The sequence below is a fragment of the Pleurodeles waltl genome, chromosome 1_2 (genome assembly GCF_031143425.1).
Source record: "Pleurodeles waltl isolate 20211129_DDA chromosome 1_2, aPleWal1.hap1.20221129, whole genome shotgun sequence".
Classification (NCBI taxonomy): Eukaryota; Metazoa; Chordata; class Amphibia; order Caudata; family Salamandridae; genus Pleurodeles; species Pleurodeles waltl.
In genome coordinates, this window is record NC_090437.1 from 782,799,718 (window position 1) to 782,822,770 (window position 23,053).

The following is a 23,053-nucleotide window of genomic DNA, read 5'->3' on the forward strand; positions in this document are numbered from 1 at the left end:
TTGCAAAGGATTCTGGGTAACAGAACCTGGTCCGAGCCCTGCAAGTCATCCCTCCTTGGATTCCCCTAGGTCTCTAGTTTTCAAAAATGCACAGGTTTGGTAGGTTTCCCTAGGTGCCGGCTGAGCTAGAGGCCAAAATCTACAGGTAGGCACTTCGCAAAAAACACCTCTGTTTTCTTCCAAAAATTTGGATGTGTCCACGTTGCGCTTTGGGGCGTTTCCTGTCGCGGGCGCTAGGCCTACCCAGACAAGTGAGGTATCATTTTTATCGGGAGACTTGGGGGAACGCTGGGTGGAGGGAAATTTGTGGCTCCTCTCAGATTCCAGAACTTTCTGCCACAGAAATGTGAGGACCATGAGTTTTTTTAGCCAAATTTTGAGGTTTGCAAAGGATTCTGGGTAACAGAACCTGGTCCGAGCCCCGCAAGTCATCCCTCCTTGGATTCCCCTAGGTCTCTAGTTTTCAGAAATGCACAGGTTTGGTAGGTTTCCCTAGGTGCCGGCTGAGCTAGAGGCCAAAATCTACAGGTAGGCACTTCGCAAAAAACACCTCTGTTTTCTTCCAAAAATTTGGATGTGTCCACGTTGCGCTTTGGGGCGTTTCCTGTCGCGGGCGCTAGGCCTACCCACACAAGTGAGGTATCATTTTTATCGGGAGACTTGGGGGAATGCTGGGTGGAAGGAAATTTGTGGCTCCTCTCAGATTCCAGAATTTTCTGCCACAGAAATGCGAGGAACATGTGTTTTTTTAGCCAAATTTTGAGGTTTGCAAAGGATTCTGGGTAACAGAACTGGTCCGAGCCCCGCAAGTCACCCCTCCTTGGATTCCCTTAGGTCTCTAGTTTTCAGAAATGCACAGGTTTGGTAGGTTTCCCTAGGTGCCGGCTGAGCTAGAGGCCAAAATCTACAGGTAGGCACTTCGCAAAAAACACCTCTGTTTTCTTCCAAAAATTTGGATGTGTCCACGTTGCGCTTTGGGGCGTTTCCTGTCGCGGGCGCTAGGCCTACCCACACAAGTGAGGTATCATTTTTATCGGGAGACTTGGGGGAACGCTGGGTGGAGGGAAATTTGTGGCTCCTCTCAGATTCCAGAACTTTCTGCCACAGATATGTGAGGACCATGAGTTTTTTTAGCCAAATTTTGAGGTTTGCAAAGGATTCTGGGTAACAGAACCTGGTCCGAGCCCCGCAAGTCACCCTTCCTTGGATTCCCCTAGGTCTCTAGTTTTCAGAAACGCACAGGTTTGGTAGGTTTCCCTAGGTGCCGGCTGAGCTAGAGGCCAAAATCTACAGGTATGCACTTAGCAAAAAACACCTCTGTTTTCTTCCAAAAATTTGGATGTGTCCACGTTGCGCTTTGGGGTGTTTCCTGTCGCGGGCGCTAGGCCTACCCACACAAGTGAGGTATCATTTTTATCGGGAGACTTGGGGGAACGCTGGGTGGAAGGAAATTTGTGGCTCCTCTCAGATTCCAGAACTTTCTGCCACAGAAATGCGAGGACCATGAGTTTTTTAAGCCAAATTTTGAGGTTTGCAAAGGATTCTGGGTAACAGAACCTGGTCCGAGCCCCGCAAGTCACCCCTCCTTTGATTCCCCTAGGTCTCTAGTTTTCAGGAATGCACAGGTTTGGTAGGTTTCCCTAGGTGCCGGCTGAGCTAGAGGCCAAAATCTACAGGTAGGCACTTCGCAAAAAACACCTCTGTTTTCTTCCAAAAATGTGGATGTGTCCACGTTGCGCTTTGGGGTGTTTCCTGTCGCGGGCGCTAGGCCTACCCACACAAGTGAGGTATCATTTTTATCGGGAAACTTGGGGGAACGCTGGGTGGAAGGAAATTTGTGGCTCCTCTCAGATTCCAGAACTTTCTGCCACAGAAATGCGAGGACCATGAGTTTTTTTAGCCAAATTTTGAGGTTTGCAAAGGATTCTGGGTAACAGAACCTGGTCCGAGCCCTGCAAGTCACCCCTCCTTGGATTCCCCTAGGTCTCTAGTTTTCAGAAATGCACAGGTTTGGTAGGTTTCCCTAGGTGCCGGCTGAGCTAGAGGCCAAAATCTACAGGTAGGCACTTCGCAAAAAACACCTCTGTTTTCTTCCAAAAATTTGGATGTGTCCACGTTGCGCTTTGGGGTGTTTCCTGTCGCGGGCGCTAGGCCTACCCACACAAGTGAGGTATCATTTTTATCGGGAGACTTGGGGGAACGCTGGGTGGAAGGAAATTTGTGGCTCCTTTCAGATTCCAGAACTTTCTGCCACAGAAATGCGAGGACGATGAGTTTTTTTAGCCAAATTTTGAAGTTTGCAAAGGATTCTGGGTAACAGAACTGGTCCGAGCCCGGCAAGTCACCCCTCCTTGGATTACCTTAGGTCTCTAGTTTTCAGAAATGCACAGGTTTGGTAGGTTTCCCTAGGTGCCGGCTGAGCTAGAGGCCAAAATCTACAGGTAGGCACTTCGCAAAAAACACCTCTGTTTTCTTCCAAAAATTTGGATGTGTCCACGTTGCGCTTTGGGGCGTTTCCTGTCGCGGGCGCTAGGCCTACCCACACAAGTGAGGTATCATTTTTATCGGGAGACTTGGGGGAACGCTGGGTGGAGGGAAATTTGTGGCTCCTCTCAGATTCCAGAACTTTCTGCCACAGAAATGTGAGGACCATGAGTTTTTTTAGCCAAATTTTGAGGTTTGCAAAGGATTCTGGGTAACAGAACCTGGTCCGAGCCCCACATGTCACCCTTCCTTGGATTCCCCTAGGTCTCTAGTTGTCAGAAACGCACAGGTTTGGTAGGTTTCCCTAGGTGCCGGCTGAGCTAGAGGCCAAAATCTACAGGTAGGCACTTCGCAAAAAACACCTCTGTTTTCTTCCAAAAATTTGGATGTGTCCACGTTGCGCTTTGGGGTGTTTCCTGTCGCGGGCGCTAGGCCTACCCACACAAGTGAGGTATCATTTTTATCGGGAGACTTGGGGGAACGCTGGGTGGAAGGAAATTTGTGGCTCCTTTCAGATTCCAGAACTTTCTGCCACAGAAATGCGAGGACCATGAGTTTTTTTAGCCAAATTTTGATGTTTGCAAAGGATTCTGGGTAACAGAACTGGTCCGAGCCCGGCAAGTCACCCCTCCTTGGATTCCCTTAGGTCTCTAGTTTTCAGAAATGCACAGGTTTGGTAGGTTTCCCTAGGTGCCGGCTGAGCTAGAGGCCAAAATCTACAGGTAGGCACTTCGCAAAAAACACCTCTGTTTTCTTCCAAAAATTTGGATGTGTCCACGTTGCGCTTTGGGGCGTTTCCTGTCGCGGGCGCTAGGCCTACCCACACAAGTGAGGTATCATTTTTATCGGGAGACTTGGGGGAACGCTGGGTGGAGGGAAATTTGTGGCTCCTCTCAGATTCCAGAACTTTCTGCCACAGAAATGTGAGGACCATGAGTTTTTTTAGCCAAATTTTGAGGTTTGCAAAGGATTCTGGGTAACAGAACCTGGTCCGAGCCCCACAAGTCACCCTTCCTTGGATTCCCCTAGGTCTCTAGTTTTCAGAAACGCACAGGTTTGGTAGGTTTCCCTAGGTGCCGGCTGAGCTAGAGGCCAAAATCTACAGGTAGGCACTTAGCAAAAAACACCTCTGTTTTCTTCCAAACAGTTGGATGTGTCCACGTTGCGCTTTGGGGTGTTTCTTGTCGCGGGCGCTAGGCCTACCCACACAAGTGAGATATCATTTTTATCGGGAGACTTGGGGGAACGCTGGGTGGAAGGAAATTTGTGGCTCCTCTCAGATTCCAGAACTTTCTGCCTCAGAAATGTGAGGACCATGAGTTTTTTTAGCCAAATGTTGAGGTTTGCAAAGGATTCTGGGTAACAGAACCTGGTCCGAGCCCCGCAAGTCATCCCTCCTTGGATTCCCCTAGGTCTCTAGTATTCAGAAATGCACAGGTTTGGTAGGTTTCCCTAGGTGCCGGCTGAGCTAGAGGCCAAAATCTACAGGTAGGCACTTCGCAAAAAACACCTCTGTTTTCTTCCAAAAATTTGGATGTGTCCACGTTGCGCTTTGGGGTGATTCGTGTCGCGGGCGCTATGCCTACCCACACGAGTGAGGTATCATTTTTCTCGGGAGACTTGGGGAAACGCTGGGTGGAAGGAAATTTGTGGCTCCTCTCAGATTCCAGAACTTTCTGCCACAGAAATGCGAGGAACATGTGTTTTTTTAGACCAAATTGTGAGGTTTGCAAAGGATTCTGGGTAACAGAACCTGGTCCGAGCCCCGCAAGTCACCCTTCCTTGGATTCCCCTAGGTCTCTAGTTTTCAGAAACACACAGGTTTGGTAGGTTTCCCTAGGTGCCGGCTGAGCTAGAGGCCAAAATCTACAGGTAGGCACTTAGCAAAAAACACCTCTGTTTTCTTCCAAAAATTTGGATGTGTCCACGTTGCGCTTTGGGGTGTTTCTTGTCGCGGGCGCTAGGCCTACCCACACAAGTGAGGTATCATTTTTATCGGGAGACTTGGGGGAACGCTGGGTGGAAGGAAATTCGTGGCTCCTCTCAGATTCCAGAACTTTCTGCCACAGAAATCCGAGGAATATGTGTTTTTTTAGCCAAATTCTGAGGTTTGCAAAGGATTCTTGGTAACAGAACCTGGTCCGAGCCCCGCAAGTCAGCCCTCCTTGGATTCCCCTAGGTCTCTAGTTTTCAGAAATACACAGGTTTGGTAGGTTTCCCTAGGTGCCGGCTGAGCTAGAGGCCAAAATCTACAGGTAGGCACTTCGCAAAAAACACCTCTGTTTTCTTCCAAAAATTTGGATGTGCCCACGTTGCGCTTTGGGGTGTTTCTTGTCGCGGGCGCTAGGCCTACCCACACAAGTGAGGTATCATTTTTATCGGGAGACTTGGGGGAATGCTGGGTGGAATGAAATTTGTGGCTCCTCTCAGATTCCAGAACTTTCTGCCACAGAAATACGAGGACCATGAGTTTTTTTAGCCAAATTTTGAGGTTTGCAAAGGATTCTGGGTAACAGAACTGGTCCGAGCCCCGCAAGTCACCCCTCCTTGGATTCCCTTAGGTCTCTAGTTTTCAGAAATGCACAGGTTTGGTAGGTTTCCCTAGGTGCCGGCTGAGCTAGAGGCCAAAATCTACAGGTAGGCACTTCGCAAAAAACACCTCTGTTTTCTTCCAAAAATTTGGATGTGTCCACGTTGCGCTTTGGGGCGTTTCCTGTCGCGGGCACTAGGCCTACCCACACAAGTGAGGTATCATTTTTATCGGGAGACTTGGGGGAACGCTGGGTGGAGGGAAATTTGTGGCTCCTCTCAGATTCCAGAACTTTCTGCCACAGAAATGTGAGGACCATGAGTTTTTTTAGCCAAATTTTGAGGTTTGCAAAGGATTCTGGGTAACAGAACCTGGTCCGAGCCCTGCAAGTCACCCCTCCTTGGATTCCCCTCGGTCTCTAGTTTTCAGAAATGCACAGGTTTGGTAGGTTTCCCTAGGTGCCGGCTGAGCTAGAGGCCAAAATCTACAGGTAGGCACTTCGCAAAAAACACCTCTGTTTTCTTCCAAAAATTTGGATGTGTCCACGTTGCGCTTTGGGGTGTTTCCTGTGGCGGGCGCTAGGCCTACCCACACAAGTGAGGTATCATTTTTATCGGGAGACTTGGGGGAACGCTGGGTGGAAGGAAATTTGTGGCTCCTCTCAGATTCCAGAACTTTCTGCCACAGAAATATGAGGACTATGAGTTTTTTTAGCCAAATTTTGAGGTTTGCAAAGGATTCTTGGTAACAGAACCTGGTCCGAGCCCCGCAAGTCATTCCTCCTTGGATTCCCCTAGGTCTCTAGTTTTCAGAAATGCACAGGTATGGTAGGTTTCCCTAGGTGCCGGCTGAGCTAGAGGCCAAAATCTACAGGTAGGCACTTCGCAAAAAACACCTCTGTTTTCTTCCAAAAATTTGGATGTGTCCAAGTTGCGCTTTGGGGTGTTTCCTGTCGCGGGCGCCAGGCCTACCCACACAAGTGAGGTATCATTTTTATCGGGAGACTTGGGGGAACGCTGGGTGGAAGGAAATTTGTGGCTCCTCTCAGATTCCAGAACTTTCTGCCACAGAAATGTGAGGACCATGAGTTTTTTTAGCCAAATTTTGAGGTTTGCAAAGGATTCTGGGTAACAGAACCTGGTCCGAGCCCTGCAAGTCACCCCTCCTTGGATTCCCCTAGGTCTCTAGTTTTCAGAAATGCACAGGTTTGGTAGGTTTCCCTAGGTGCCGGCTGAGCTAGAGGCCAAAATCTACAGGTAGGCACTTCGCAAAAAACACCTCTGTTTTCTTCCAAAAATTTGGATGTGTCCACGTTGCGCTTTGGGGTGTTTCCTGTGGCGGGCGCTAGGCCTACCCACACAAGTGAGGTATCATTTTTATCGGGAGACTTGGGGGAACGCTGGGTGGAAGGAAATTTGTGGCTCCTCTCAGATTCCAGAACTTTCTGCCACAGAAATATGAGGACTATGAGTTTTTTTATCCAAATTTTGAGGTTTGCAAAGGATTCTGGGTAACAGAACCTGGTCCGAGCCCCGCAAGTCATCCCTCCTTGGATTCCCCTAGGTCTCTAGTTTTCAGAAATGCACAGGTTTGGTAGGTTTCCCTAGGTGCCGGCTGAGCTAGAGGCCAAAATCTACGGGTAGGCACTTCGCAAAAAACACCTCTGTTTCCTTCCAAAAATTTGGATGTGTCCAAGTTGCGCTTTGGGGTGTTTCCTGTGGCGGGCGCTAGGCCTACCCACACAAGTGAGGTATCATTTTTATCGGGAGACTTGGGGGAACGCTGGGTGGAAGGAAATTTGTGGCTCCTCTCAGATTCCAGAACTTTCTGCCACAGAAATATGAGGACTATGAGTTTTTTTAGCCAAATTTTGAGGTTTGCAAAGGATTCTGGGTAACAGAACCTGGTCCGAGCCCCGCAAGTCATCCCTCCTTGGATTCCCCTAGGTCTCTAGTTTTCAGAAATGCACAGGTTTGGTAGGTTTCCCTAGGTGCCGGCTGAGCTAGAGGCCAAAATCTACAGGTAGGCACTTCGCAAAAAACACCTCTGTTTTCTTCCAAAAATTTGGATGTGTCCACGTTGCGCTTTGGGGCGTTTCCTGTCGCGGGCGCTAGGCCTACCCACACAAGTGAGGTATCATTTTTATCGGGAGACTTGGGGGAACGCTGGGTGGAAGGAAATTTGTGGCTCCTCTCAGATTCCAGAACTTTCTGCCATAGAAATGGGAGGAACATGTGTTTTTTTAGCCAAATTTTGAGGTTTGCAAAGGATTCTTGGTAACAGAACCTGGTCCGTGCCCCGCAAGTCACTCCTCCTTGGATTCCCCTAGGTCTCTAGTTTTCAGAAATGCACAGGTTTGGTAGGTTTCCCTAGGTGCCGGCTGAGCTAGAGGCCAAAATCTACAGGTAGGCACTTCGCAAAAAACACCTCTGTTTTCTTCCAAAAATTTGGATGTGTCCACGTTGCGCTTTGGGGCGTTTCCTGTCGCGGGCGCTAGGCCTACCCACACAAGTGAGGTATCATTTTTATCGGGAGACTTGGGGGAACGCTGGGTGGAAGTAAATTTGTGGCTCCTCTCAGATTGCAGAACTTTCTGCCACAGAAATGTGAGGACCATGAGTTTTTTTAGCCAAATTTTGAGGTTTGCAAAGGATTCTGGGTAACAGAACCTGGTCCGAGCCCTGCAAGTCACCCCTCCTTGGATTCCCCTAGGTCTCTAGTTTTCAGAAATGCACAGGTTTGGTAGGTTTCCCTAGGTGCCGGCTGAGCTAGAGGCCAAAATCTACAGGTAGGCACTTCGCAAAAAACACCTCTGTTTTCTTCCAAAAATTTGGATGTGTCCACGTTGCGCTTTGGGGCGTTTCCTGTCGCGGGCGCTAGGCCTACCCACACAAGTGAGGTATCATTTTTATCGGGAGACTTGGGGGAACGCTGGGTGGAAGGAAATTTGTGGCTCCTCTCAGATTGCAGAACTTTCTGCCACAGAAATGTGAGGACCATGAGTTTTTTTAGCCAAATTTTGAGGTTTGCAAAGGATTCTGGGTAACAGAACCTGGTCCGAGCCCTGCAAGTCACCCCTCCTTGGATTCCCCTAGGTCTCTAGTTTTCAGAAATGCACAGGTTTGGTAGGTTTCCCTAGGTGCCGGCTGAGCTAGAGGCCAAAATCTACAGGTAGGCACTTCGCAAAAAACACCTCTGTTTTCTTCAAAAAATTTGGATGTGTCCACGTTGCGCTTTGGGGTGTTTCCTGTGGCGGGCGCTAGGCCTACCCACACAAGTGAGGTATCATTTTTATCGGGAGACTTGGGGGAACGCTGGGTGGAAGGAAATTTGTGGCTCCTCTCAGATTCCAGAACTTTCTGCCACAGAAATGTGAGGACCATGAGTTTTTTTAGCCAAATTTTGAGGTTTGCAAAGGATTCTGGGTAACAGAACCTGGTCCGAGCCCCGCAAGTCATCCCTCCTTGGATTCCCCTAGGTCTCTAGTTTTCAGAAATGCACAGGTTTGGTAGGTTTCCCTAGGTGCCGGCTGAGCTAGAGGCCAAAATCTACAGGTAGGCACTTCGCAAAAAACACCTCTGTTTTCTTCCAAAAATTTGGATGTGTCCACGTTGCGCTTTGGGCCGTTTCCTGTCGCGGGCGCTAGGCCTACCCACACAAGTGAGGTATCATTTTTATCGGGAGACTTGGGGGAACGCTGGGTGGAAGGAAATTTGTGGCTCCTCTCAGATTCCAGAACTTTCTGCCACAGAAATGCGAGGAATATGTGTTTTTTTAGCCAAATTTTGAGGTTTGCAAAGGATTCTTGGTAACAGAACCTGGTCCGAGCCCCGCAAGTCACCCCTCCTTGGATTCCCCTAGGTCTCTAGTTTTCAGAAATGCACAGGTTTGGTAGGTTTCCCTAGGTGCCGGCTGAGCTAGAGGCCAAAATCTACAGGTAGGCACTTTGCAAAAAACACCTCTGTTTTCTTCCAAAAATTTGGATGTGTCCACGTTGTGCTTTGGGGTGTTTCCTGTCGCGGGCGCTAGGCCTACCCACACAAGTGAGGTATCATTTTTATCAGGAGACTTGGGGGAACGCTGGGTGGAAGGAAATTTGTGGCTCCTCTCAGATTCCAGAACTTTCTGCCACAGAAATGCGAGGACCATGTGTTTTTTTAGCCAAATTTTGAGGTTTGCAAAGGATTCTGGGTAACAGAACCTGGTCCGAGCCCCGCAAGTCACCCCTCCTTGGATTCCCTTAGGTCTCTAGTTTTCAGAAATGCACAGGTTTGGTAGGTTTCCCTAGGTGCCGGCTGAGCTAGAGGCCAAAATCTAAAGGTAGGCACTTTGCAAAAAACACCTCTTTTTTCTTCCAAAAATTTGGATGTGTCCACGTTGCGCTTTGGGGTGTTTCCTGTGGCGGGCGCTAGGCCTACCCACACAAGTGAGGTATCATTTTTATCGGGAGACTTGGGGGAACGCTGGGTGGAGGGAAATTTGTGGCTCCTCTCAGATTCCAGAACTTTCTGCCACAGAAATGTGAGGACCATGAGTTTTTTTAGCCAAATTTTGAGGTTTGCAAAGGATTCTGGGTAACAGAACCTGGTCCGAGCCCCGCAAGTCATCCCTCCTTGGATTCCCCTAGGTCTCTAGTTTTCAGAAATGCACAGGTTTGGTAGGTTTCCCTAGGTGCCAGCTGAGCTAGAGGCCAAAATCTACAGGTAGGCACTTCGCAAAAAACACCTCTGTTTTCTTCCAAAAATTTGGATGTGTCCACGTTGCGCTTTGGGGCGTTTCCTGTCGCGGGCGCTAGGCCTACCCACACAAGTGAGGTATCATTTTTATCGGGAGACTTGGGGGAACGCTGGGTGGAAGGAAATTTGTGGCTCCTCTCAGATTCCAGAACTTTCTGCCACAGAAATGTGAGGACCATGAGTTTTTTTAGCCAAATTTTGAGGTTTGCAAAGGATTCTGGGTAACAGAACCTGGTCCGAGCCCTGCAAGTCATCCCTCCTTGGATTCCCCTAGGTCTCTAGTTTTCAGAAATGCACAGGTTTTGTAGGTTTCCCTAGGTGCCGGCTGAGCTAGAGGCCAAAATCTACAGGTAGGCACTTCGCAAAAAACTCCTCTGTTTTCTTCCAAAAATTTGGATGTGTCCACGTTGCGCTTTGGGGCGTTTCCTGTCGCGGGCGCTAGGCCTACCCACACAAGTGAGGTATCATTTTTATCGGGAGACTTGGGGGAACGCTGGGTGGAGGGAAATTTGTGGCTCCTCTCAGATTCCAGAACTTTCTGCCACAGAAATGTGAGGACCATGAGTTTTTTTAGCCAAATTTTGAGGTTTGCAAAGGATTCTGGGTAACAGAACCTGGTCCGAGCCCTGCAAGTCATCCCTCCTTGGATTGCCCTAGGTCTCTAGTTTTCAGAAATGCACAGGTTTGGTAGGTTTCCCTAGGTGCAGGCTGAGCTAGAAGCCAAAATCTACAGGTAGGCACTTCGCAAAAAACACCTATGTTTTCTTCCAAAAATTTGGATGTGTCCACGTTGCGCTTTGGGGCGTTTCCTGTCGCGGGCGCTAGGCCTACCCACACAAGTGAGGTATCATTTTTATCGGGAGACTTGGGGGAACGCTGGGTGGAAGGAAATTTGTGGCTCCTCTCAGATTCCAGAACTTTCTGCCACAGAAATGCGAGGAACATGTGTTTTTTTAGCCAAATTTTGAGGTTTGCAAAGGATTCTGGGTAACAGAACTGGTCCGAGCCCCGCAAGTCACCCCTCCTTGGATTCCCTTAGGTCTCTAGTTTTCAGAAATGCACAGGTTTGGTAGGTTTCCCTAGGTGCCGGCTGAGCTAGAGGCCAAAATCTACAGGTAGGCACTTCGCAAAAAACACCTCTGTTTTCTTCCAAAAATTTGGATGTGTCCACGTTGCGCTTTGGGGCGTTTCCTGTCGCGGGCGCTAGGCCTACCCACACAAGTGAGGTATCATTTTTATCGGGAGACTTGGGGGAACGCTGGGTGGAGGGAAATTTGTGGCTTCTCTCAGATTCCAGAACTTTCTGCCACAGAAATGTGAGGACCATGAGTTTTTTTAGCCAAATTTTGAGGTTTGCAAAGGATTCTGGGTAACAGAACCTGGTCCGAGCCCCGCAAGTCACCCTTCCTTGGATTCCCCTAGGTCTCTAGTTTTCAGAAACGCACAGGTTTGGTAGGTTTCCCTAGGTGCCGGCTGAGCTAGAGGCCAAAATCTACAGGTAGGCACTTCGCAAAAAACACCTCTATTTTCTTCCAAAAATTTGGATGTGTCCACGTTGCGCTTTGGGGCGTTTCCTGTCGCGGGCGCTAGGCCTACCCACACAAGTGAGGTATCATTTTTATCGGGAGACTTGGGGGAACGCTGGGTGGAAGGAAATTTGTGGCTCCTCTCAGATTCCAGAACTTTCTGCCACAGAAATGTGAGGACCATGAGTTTTTTTAGCCAAATTTTGAGGTTTGCAAAGGATTCTGGGTAACAGAACCTGGTCCGAGCCCCGCAAGTCATCCCTCCTTGGATTCCCCTAGGTCTCTAGATTCAGAAATGCACAGGTTTGGTAGGTTTCCCTAGGTGCCGGCTGAGCTAGAGGCCAAAATCTACAGGTAGGCACTTCGCAAAAAACACCTCTGTTTTCTTCCAAAAATTTGGATGTGTCCACGTTGCGCTTTGGGGTGCTTCCTGTGGCGGGCGCTAGGCCTACCCACACAAGTGAGGTATCATTTTTATCGGGAGACTTGGGGGAACGCTGGGTGGAAGGAAATTTGTGGCTCCTCTCAGATTCCAGAACTTTCTGCCACAGAAATGTGAGGACCATGAGTTTTTTTAGCAAACTTTTGAGGTTTGCAAAGGATTCTGGGTAACAGAACCTGGTCCGAGCGCCGCAAGTCATCCCTCCTTGGATTCCCCTAGGTCTCTAGTTTTCAGAAATGCACAGGTTTAGTAGGTTTCCCTAGGTGCTGGCTGAGCTAGAGGCCAAAATCTACAGGTCGGCACTTCGCAAAAAACACCTCTGTTTTCTTCCAAAAATTTGGATGTGTCCACGTTGCGCTTTGGGGTGTTTCCTGTCGCGGCCGCTAGGCCTACCCACACAAGTGAGGTATCATTTTTATCGGGAGACTTGGGGGAACGCTGGGTGGAAGGAAATTTGTGGCTCCTCTCAGATTCCAGAACTTTCTGCCACAGAAATGCGAGGAACATGTGTTTTTTTAGCCAAATTTTGAGGTTTGCAAAGGATTCTGGGTAACAGAACCTGGTCCGAGCCCCGCAAGTCACCCCTCCTTGGATTCCCCTAGGTCTCTAGTTTTCAGAAATGCACAGGTTTGGTAGGTTTCCCTAGGTGCCGGCTGAGCTAGAGGCCAAAATCTACAGGTAGGCACTTCGCAAAAAACACCTCTGTTTTCTTCCAAAAATTTGGATGTGTCCACTTGCGCTTTGGGGTGTTTCCTGTCGCGGGCGCTAGGCCTACCCACACAAGTGAGGTATCATTTTTATCGGGAGACTTGGGGGAACGCTGGGTGGAAGGAAATTTGTGGCTCCTCTAAGATTCCAGAACTTTCTGCCACAGAAATGCGAGGACCATGAGTTTTTTTAGCCAAATTTTGAGGTTTGCAAAGGATTCTGGGTAACAGAACCTGGTCCGAGCCCCGCAAGTCACCCCTCCTTGGATTCCCTTAGGTCTCTAGTGTTCAGAAACGCACAGGTTTGGTAGGTTTCCCTAGGTGCCGGCTGAGCTAGAGGCCAAAATCTACAGGTAGGCACTTCGCAAAAAACACCTCTATTTTCTTCCAAATATTTGGATGTGTCCACGTTGCGCTTTGGGGCGTTTCCTGTCGCGGGCGCTAGGCCTACCCACACAAGTGAGGTATCATTTTTATCGGGAGACTTGGGGGAACGCTGGGTGGAGGGAAATTTGTGGCTCCTCTCAGATTCCAGACCTTTCTGCCACAGAAATGTCAGGACCATGAGTTTTTTTAGCCAAATTTTGAGGTTTGCAAAGGATTCTGGGTAACAGAACCTGATCCGAGCCCCGCAAGTCACCCTTCCTTGGATTCCCATAGGTCTCTAGTTTTCAGAAACGCACAGGTTTGGTAGGTTTCCCTAGGTGCCGGCTGAGCTAGAGGCCAAAATCTACAGGTAGGCACTTAGCAAAAAACACCTCTGTTTTCTTCCAAAAATTTGGATGTGTCCACGTTGCGCTTTGGGGTGTTTCCTGTCGCGGGCGCTAGGCCTACCCACACAAGTGAGGTATCATTTTTATCGGGAGACTTGGGGGAACGCTGGGTGGAAGGAAATTTGTGGCTCCTCTCAGATTCCAGAACTTTCTGCCACAGAAATGTGAGGACCATGAGTTTTTTTAGCCAAATTTTGAGGTTTGCAAAGGATTCCGGGTAACAGAACCTGGTCCGAGCCCCGCAAGTCACCCCTCCTTTGATTCCCCTAGGTCTCTAGTTTTCAGAAATGCACAGGTTTGGTAGGTTTCCCTAGGTGCCGGCTGAGCTAGAGGCCAAAATCTACAGGTAGGCACTTCGCAAAAAACACCTCTGTTTTCTTCCAAAAATTTGGATGTGTCCACGTTGCGCTTTGGGGTGTTTCCTGTCGCGGGCGCTAGGCCTACCCACACAAGTGAGGTATCATTTTTATCGGGAGACTTGGGGGAATGCTGGGTGGAAGGAAATTTGTGGCTCCTCTCAGATTCCAGAACTTTCTGCCACAGAAATGCGAGGACCATGAGTTTTTTTAGCCAAATTTTGAGGTTTGCAAAGGATTCTGGGTAACAGAACCTGGTCCGAGCCCCGCAAGTCACCCCTCCTTGGATTCCCTTAGGTCTCTAGTTTTCAGAAATGCACAGGTTTGGTAGGTTTCCCTAGGTGCCGGCTGAGCTAGAGGCCAAAATCTACAGGTAGGCACTTCGCAAAAAACACCTCTGTTTTCTTCCAAAAATTTGGATGTGTCCACGTTGCGCTTTGGGGCGTTTCCTGTCGCGGGCACTAGGCCTACCCACACAAGTGAGGTATCATTTTTATCGGGAGACTTGGGGGAACGCTGGGTGGAGGGAAATTTGTGGCTCCTCTCAGATTCCAGAACTTTCTGCCACAGAAATGTGAGGACCATGAGTTTTTTTAGCCAAATTTTGAGGTTTGCAAAGGATTCTGGGTAACAGAACCTGGTCCGAGCCCTGCAAGTCACCCCTCCTTGGATTCCCCTCGGTCTCTAGTTTTCAGAAATGCACAGGTTTGGTAGGTTTCCCTAGGTGCCGGCTGAGCTAGAGGCCAAAATCTACAGGTAGGCACTTCGCAAAAAACACCTCTGTTTTCTTCCAAAAATTTGGATGTGTCCACGTTGCGCTTTGGGGTGTTTCCTGTGGCGGGCGCTAGGCCTACCCACACAAGTGAGGTATCATTTTTATCGGGAGACTTGGGGGAACGCTGGGTGGAAGGAAATTTGTGGCTCCTCTCAGATTCCAGAACTTTCTGCCACAGAAATATGAGGACTATGAGTTTTTTTAGCCAAATTTTGAGGTTTGCAAAGGATTCTTGGTAACAGAACCTGGTCCGAGCCCCGCAAGTCATTCCTCCTTGGATTCCCCTAGGTCTCTAGTTTTCAGAAATGCACAGGTATGGTAGGTTTCCCTAGGTGCCGGCTGAGCTAGAGGCCAAAATCTACAGGTAGGCACTTCGCAAAAAACACCTCTGTTTTCTTCCAAAAATTTGGATGTGTCCAAGTTGCGCTTTGGGGTGTTTCCTGTCGCGGGCGCCAGGCCTACCCACACAAGTGAGGTATCATTTTTATCGGGAGACTTGGGGGAACGCTGGGTGGAAGGAAATTTGTGGCTCCTCTCAGATTCCAGAACTTTCTGCCACAGAAATGTGAGGACCATGAGTTTTTTTAGCCAAATTTTGAGGTTTGCAAAGGATTCTGGGTAACAGAACCTGGTCCGAGCCCTGCAAGTCACCCCTCCTTGGATTCCCCTAGGTCTCTAGTTTTCAGAAATGCACAGGTTTGGTAGGTTTCCCTAGGTGCCGGCTGAGCTAGAGGCCAAAATCTACAGGTAGGCACTTCGCAAAAAACACCTCTGTTTTCTTCCAAAAATTTGGATGTGTCCACGTTGCGCTTTGGGGTGTTTCCTGTGGCGGGCGCTAGGCCTACCCACACAAGTGAGGTATCATTTTTATCGGGAGACTTGGGGGAACGCTGGGTGGAAGGAAATTTGTGGCTCCTCTCAGATTCCAGAACTTTCTGCCACAGAAATATGAGGACTATGAGTTTTTTTATCCAAATTTTGAGGTTTGCAAAGGATTCTGGGTAACAGAACCTGGTCCGAGCCCCGCAAGTCATCCCTCCTTGGATTCCCCTAGGTCTCTAGTTTTCAGAAATGCACAGGTTTGGTAGGTTTCCCTAGGTGCCGGCTGAGCTAGAGGCCAAAATCTACGGGTAGGCACTTCGCAAAAAACACCTCTGTTTCCTTCCAAAAATTTGGATGTGTCCAAGTTGCGCTTTGGGGTGTTTCCTGTGGCGGGCGCTAGGCCTACCCACACAAGTGAGGTATCATTTTTATCGGGAGACTTGGGGGAACGCTGGGTGGAAGGAAATTTGTGGCTCCTCTCAGATTCCAGAACTTTCTGCCACAGAAATATGAGGACTATGAGTTTTTTTAGCCAAATTTTGAGGTTTGCAAAGGATTCTGGGTAACAGAACCTGGTCCGAGCCCCGCAAGTCATCCCTCCTTGGATTCCCCTAGGTCTCTAGTTTTCAGAAATGCACAGGTTTGGTAGGTTTCCCTAGGTGCCGGCTGAGCTAGAGGCCAAAATCTACAGGTAGGCACTTCGCAAAAAACACCTCTGTTTTCTTCCAAAAATTTGGATGTGTCCACGTTGCGCTTTGGGGCGTTTCCTGTCGCGGGCGCTAGGCCTACCCACACAAGTGAGGTATCATTTTTATCGGGAGACTTGGGGGAACGCTGGGTGGAAGGAAATTTGTGGCTCCTCTCAGATTCCAGAACTTTCTGCCATAGAAATGGGAGGAACATGTGTTTTTTTAGCCAAATTTTGAGGTTTGCAAAGGATTCTTGGTAACAGAACCTGGTCCGTGCCCCGCAAGTCACTCCTCCTTGGATTCCCCTAGGTCTCTAGTTTTCAGAAATGCACAGGTTTGGTAGGTTTCCCTAGGTGCCGGCTGAGCTAGAGGCCAAAATCTACAGGTAGGCACTTCGCAAAAAACACCTCTGTTTTCTTCCAAAAATTTGGATGTGTCCACGTTGCGCTTTGGGGCGTTTCCTGTCGCGGGCGCTAGGCCTACCCACACAAGTGAGGTATCATTTTTATCGGGAGACTTGGGGGAACGCTGGGTGGAAGTAAATTTGTGGCTCCTCTCAGATTGCAGAACTTTCTGCCACAGAAATGTGAGGACCATGAGTTTTTTTAGCCAAATTTTGAGGTTTGCAAAGGATTCTGGGTAACAGAACCTGGTCCGAGCCCTGCAAGTCACCCCTCCTTGGATTCCCCTAGGTCTCTAGTTTTCAGAAATGCACAGGTTTGGTAGGTTTCCCTAGGTGCCGGCTGAGCTAGAGGCCAAAATCTACAGGTAGGCACTTCGCAAAAAACACCTCTGTTTTCTTCCAAAAATTTGGATGTGTCCACGTTGCGCTTTGGGGCGTTTCCTGTCGCGGGCGCTAGGCCTACCCACACAAGTGAGGTATCATTTTTATCGGGAGACTTGGGGGAACGCTGGGTGGAAGGAAATTTGTGGCTCCTCTCAGATTGCAGAACTTTCTGCCACAGAAATGTGAGGACCATGAGTTTTTTTAGCCAAATTTTGAGGTTTGCAAAGGATTCTGGGTAACAGAACCTGGTCCGAGCCCTGCAAGTCACCCCTCCTTGGATTCCCCTAGGTCTCTAGTTTTCAGAAATGCACAGGTTTGGTAGGTTTCCCTAGGTGCCGGCTGAGCTAGAGGCCAAAATCTACAGGTAGGCACTTCGCAAAAAACACCTCTGTTTTCTTCAAAAAATTTGGATGTGTCCACGTTGCGCTTTGGGGTGTTTCCTGTGGCGGGCGCTAGGCCTACCCACACAAGTGAGGTATCATTTTTATCGGGAGACTTGGGGGAACGCTGGGTGGAAGGAAATTTGTGGCTCCTCTCAGATTCCAGAACTTTCTGCCACAGAAATGTGAGGACCATGAGTTTTTTTAGCCAAATTTTGAGGTTTGCAAAGGATTCTGGGTAACAGAACCTGGTCCGAGCCCCGCAAGTCATCCCTCCTTGGATTCCCCTAGGTCTCTAGTTTTCAGAAATGCACAGGTTTGGTAGGTTTCCCTAGGTGCCGGCTGAGCTAGAGGCCAAAATCTACAGGTAGGCACTTCGCAAAAAACACCTCTGTTTTCTTCCAAAAATTTGGATGTGTCCACGTTGCGCTTTGGGCCGTTTCCTGTCGCGGGCGCTAGGCCTACCCACACAAGTGAGGTATCATTTTTATCGGGAGACTTGGGGGAACGCTGGGTGGAAGGAAATTTGTGGCTCCTCTCAGATTCCAGAACTTTCTGCCACAGAAATGCGAGGAATATGTGTTTTTTTAGCCAAATTTTGAGGTTTGCAAAGGATTCTTGGTAACAGAACCTGGTCCGAGCCCCGCAAGTCACCCCTCCTTGGATTCCCCTAGGTCTCTAGTTTTCAGAAATGCACAGGTTTGGTAGGTTTCCCTAGGTGCCGGCTGAGCTAGAGGCCAAAATCTACAGGTAGGCACTTTGCAAAAAACACCTCTGTTTTCTTCCAAAAATTTGGATGTGTCCACGTTGTGCTTTGGGGTGTTTCCTGTCGCGGGCGCTAGGCCTACCCACACAAGTGAGGTATCATTTTTATCAGGAGACTTGGGGGAACGCTGGGTGGAAGGAAATTTGTGGCTCCTCTCAGATTCCAGAACTTTCTGCCACAGAAATGCGAGGACCATGTGTTTTTTTAGCCAAATTTTGAGGTTTGCAAAGGATTCTGGGTAACAGAACCTGGTCCGAGCCCCGCAAGTCACCCCTCCTTGGATTCCCTTAGGTCTCTAGTTTTCAGAAATGCACAGGTTTGGTAGGTTTCCCTAGGTGCCGGCTGAGCTAGAGGCCAAAATCTAAAGGTAGGCACTTTGCAAAAAACACCTCTTTTTTCTTCCAAAAATTTGGATGTGTCCACGTTGCGCTTTGGGGTGTTTCCTGTGGCGGGCGCTAGGCCTACCCACACAAGTGAGGTATCATTTTTATCGGGAGACTTGGGGGAACGCTGGGTGGAGGGAAATTTGTGGCTCCTCTCAGATTCCAGAACTTTCTGCCACAGAAATGTGAGGACCATGAGTTTTTTTAGCCAAATTTTGAGGTTTGCAAAGGATTCTGGGTAACAGAACCTGGTCCGAGCCCCGCAAGTCATCCCTCCTTGGATTCCCCTAGGTCTCTAGTTTTCAGAAATGCACAGGTTTGGTAGGTTTCCCTAGGTGCCAGCTGAGCTAGAGGCCAAAATCTACAGGTAGGCACTTCGCAAAAAACACCTCTGTTTTCTTCCAAAAATTTGGATGTGTCCACGTTGCGCTTTGGGGCGTTTCCTGTCGCGGGCGCTAGGCCTACCCACACAAGTGAGGTATCATTTTTATCGGGAGACTTGGGGGAACGCTGGGTGGAAGGAAATTTGTGGCTCCTCTCAGATTCCAGAACTTTCTGCCACAGAAATGTGAGGACCATGAGTTTTTTTAGCCAAATTTTGAGGTTTGCAAAGGATTCTGGGTAACAGAACCTGGTCCGAGCCCTGCAAGTCATCCCTCCTTGGATTCCCCTAGGTCTCTAGTTTTCAGAAATGCACAGGTTTTGTAGGTTTCCCTAGGTGCCGGCTGAGCTAGAGGCCAAAATCTACAGGTAGGCACTTCGCAAAAAACTCCTCTGTTTTCTTCCAAAAATTTGGATGTGTCCACGTTGCGCTTTGGGGCGTTTCCTGTCGCGGGCGCTAGGCCTACCCACACAAGTGAGGTATCATTTTTATCGGGAGACTTGGGGGAACGCTGGGTGGAGGGAAATTTGTGGCTCCTCTCAGATTCCAGAACTTTCTGCCACAGAAATGTGAGGACCATGAGTTTTTTTAGCCAAATTTTGAGGTTTGCAAAGGATTCTGGGTAACAGAACCTGGTCCGAGCCCTGCAAGTCATCCCTCCTTGGATTGCCCTAGGTCTCTAGTTTTCAGAAATGCACAGGTTTGGTAGGTTTCCCTAGGTGCAGGCTGAGCTAGAAGCCAAAATCTACAGGTAGGCACTTCGCAAAAAACACCTATGTTTTCTTCCAAAAATTTGGATGTGTCCACGTTGCGCTTTGGGGCGTTTCCTGTCGCGGGCGCTAGGCCTACCCACACAAGTGAGGTATCATTTTTATCGGGAGACTTGGGGGAACGCTGGGTGGAAGGAAATTTGTGGCTCCTCTCAGATTCCAGAACTTTCTGCCACAGAAATGCGAGGAACATGTGTTTTTTTAGCCAAATTTTGAGGTTTGCAAAGGATTCTGGGTAACAGAACTGGTCCGAGCCCCGCAAGTCACCCCTCCTTGGATTCCCTTAGGTCTCTAGTTTTCAGAAATGCACAGGTTTGGTAGGTTTCCCTAGGTGCCGGCTGAGCTAGAGGCCAAAATCTACAGGTAGGCACTTCGCAAAAAACACCTCTGTTTTCTTCCAAAAATTTGGATGTGTCCACGTTGCGCTTTGGGGCGTTTCCTGTCGCGGGCGCTAGGCCTACCCACACAAGTGAGGTATCATTTTTATCGGGAGACTTGGGGGAACGCTGGGTGGAGGGAAATTTGTGGCTTCTCTCAGATTCCAGAACTTTCTGCCACAGAAATGTGAGGACCATGAGTTTTTTTAGCCAAATTTTGAGGTTTGCAAAGGATTCTGGGTAACAGAACCTGGTCCGAGCCCCGCAAGTCACCCTTCCTTGGATTCCCCTAGGTCTCTAGTTTTCAGAAACGCACAGGTTTGGTAGGTTTCCCTAGGTGCCGGCTGAGCTAGAGGCCAAAATCTACAGGTAGGCACTTCGCAAAAAACACCTCTATTTTCTTCCAAAAATTTGGATGTGTCCACGTTGCGCTTTGGGGCGTTTCCTGTCGCGGGCGCTAGGCCTACCCACACAAGTGAGGTATCATTTTTATCGGGAGACTTGGGGGAACGCTGGGTGGAAGGAAATTTGTGGCTCCTCTCAGATTCCAGAACTTTCTGCCACAGAAATGTGAGGACCATGAGTTTTTTTAGCCAAATTTTGAGGTTTGCAAAGGATTCTGGGTAACAGAACCTGGTCCGAGCCCCGCAAGTCATCCCTCCTTGGATTCCCCTAGGTCTCTAGATTCAGAAATGCACAGGTTTGGTAGGTTTCCCTAGGTGCCGGCTGAGCTAGAGGCCAAAATCTACAGGTAGGCACTTCGCAAAAAACACCTCTGTTTTCTTCCAAAAATTTGGATGTGTCCACGTTGCGCTTTGGGGTGCTTCCTGTGGCGGGCGCTAGGCCTACCCACACAAGTGAGGTATCATTTTTATCGGGAGACTTGGGGGAACGCTGGGTGGAAGGAAATTTGTGGCTCCTCTCAGATTCCAGAACTTTCTGCCACAGAAATGTGAGGACCATGAGTTTTTTTAGCAAACTTTTGAGGTTTGCAAAGGATTCTGGGTAACAGAACCTGGTCCGAGCGCCGCAAGTCATCCCTCCTTGGATTCCCCTAGGTCTCTAGTTTTCAGAAATGCACAGGTTTAGTAGGTTTCCCTAGGTGCTGGCTGAGCTAGAGGCCAAAATCTACAGGTCGGCACTTCGCAAAAAACACCTCTGTTTTCTTCCAAAAATTTGGATGTGTCCACGTTGCGCTTTGGGGTGTTTCCTGTCGCGGCCGCTAGGCCTACCCACACAAGTGAGGTATCATTTTTATCGGGAGACTTGGGGGAACGCTGGGTGGAAGGAAATTTGTGGCTCCTCTCAGATTCCAGAACTTTCTGCCACAGAAATGCGAGGAACATGTGTTTTTTTAGCCAAATTTTGAGGTTTGCAAAGGATTCTGGGTAACAGAACCTGGTCCGAGCCCCGCAAGTCACCCCTCCTTGGATTCCCCTAGGTCTCTAGTTTTCAGAAATGCACAGGTTTGGTAGGTTTCCCTAGGTGCCGGCTGAGCTAGAGGCCAAAATCTACAGGTAGGCACTTCGCAAAAAACACCTCTGTTTTCTTCCAAAAATTTGGATGTGTCCACTTGCGCTTTGGGGTGTTTCCTGTCGCGGGCGCTAGGCCTACCCACACAAGTGAGGTATCATTTTTATCGGGAGACTTGGGGGAACGCTGGGTGGAAGGAAATTTGTGGCTCCTCTAAGATTCCAGAACTTTCTGCCACAGAAATGCGAGGACCATGAGTTTTTTTAGCCAAATTTTGAGGTTTGCAAAGGATTCTGGGTAACAGAACCTGGTCCGAGCCCCGCAAGTCACCCCTCCTTGGATTCCCTTAGGTCTCTAGTGTTCAGAAACGCACAGGTTTGGTAGGTTTCCCTAGGTGCCGGCTGAGCTAGAGGCCAAAATCTACAGGTAGGCACTTCGCAAAAAACACCTCTATTTTCTTCCAAATATTTGGATGTGTCCACGTTGCGCTTTGGGGCGTTTCCTGTCGCGGGCGCTAGGCCTACCCACACAAGTGAGGTATCATTTTTATCGGGAGACTTGGGGGAACGCTGGGTGGAGGGAAATTTGTGGCTCCTCTCAGATTCCAGACCTTTCTGCCACAGAAATGTCAGGACCATGAGTTTTTTTAGCCAAATTTTGAGGTTTGCAAAGGATTCTGGGTAACAGAACCTGATCCGAGCCCCGCAAGTCACCCTTCCTTGGATTCCCATAGGTCTCTAGTTTTCAGAAACGCACAGGTTTGGTAGGTTTCCCTAGGTGCCGGCTGAGCTAGAGGCCAAAATCTACAGGTAGGCACTTAGCAAAAAACACCTCTGTTTTCTTCCAAAAATTTGGATGTGTCCACGTTGCGCTTTGGGGTGTTTCCTGTCGCGGGCGCTAGGCCTACCCACACAAGTGAGGTATCATTTTTATCGGGAGACTTGGGGGAACGCTGGGTGGAAGGAAATTTGTGGCTCCTCTCAGATTCCAGAACTTTCTGCCACAGAAATGTGAGGACCATGAGTTTTTTTAGCCAAATTTTGAGGTTTGCAAAGGATTCCGGGTAACAGAACCTGGTCCGAGCCCCGCAAGTCACCCCTCCTTTGATTCCCCTAGGTCTCTAGTTTTCAGAAATGCACAGGTTTGGTAGGTTTCCCTAGGTGCCGGCTGAGCTAGAGGCCAAAATCTACAGGTAGGCACTTCGCAAAAAACACCTCTGTTTTCTTCCAAAAATTTGGATGTGTCCACGTTGCGCTTTGGGGTGTTTCCTGTCGCGGGCGCTAGGCCTACCCACACAAGTGAGGTATCATTTTTATCGGGAGACTTGGGGGAATGCTGGGTGGAAGGAAATTTGTGGCTCCTCTCAGATTCCAGAACTTTCTGCCACAGAAATGCGAGGACCATGAGTTTTTTTAGCCAAATTTTGAGGTTTGCAAAGGATTCTGGGTAACAGAACCTGGTCCGAGCCCCGCAAGTCACCCCTCCTTGGATTCCATTAGGTCTCTAGTTTTCAGACATGCACAGGTTTGGTAGGTTTCCCTAGGTGCCGGCTGAGCTAGAGGCCAAAATCTACAGGTAGGCACTTCGCAAAAAACACCTCTGTTTTCTTCCAAAAATTTGGATGTGTCCACGTTGCGCTCTGGGGCGTTTCCTGTCGCGGCCGCTAGGCCTACCCACACAAGTGAGGTATCATTTTTATCGGGAGACTTGGGGGAACGCTGGGTGGAGGGAAATTTGTGGCTCCTCTCAGATTCCAGAACTTTCTGCCACAGAAATGTGAGGACCATGAGTTTTTTTAGCCAAATTTTGAGGTTTGCAAAGGATTCTGGGTAACAGAACCTGGTCCGAGCCCCGCAAGTCACCCTTCCTTGGATTCCCCTAGGTCTCTAGTTTTC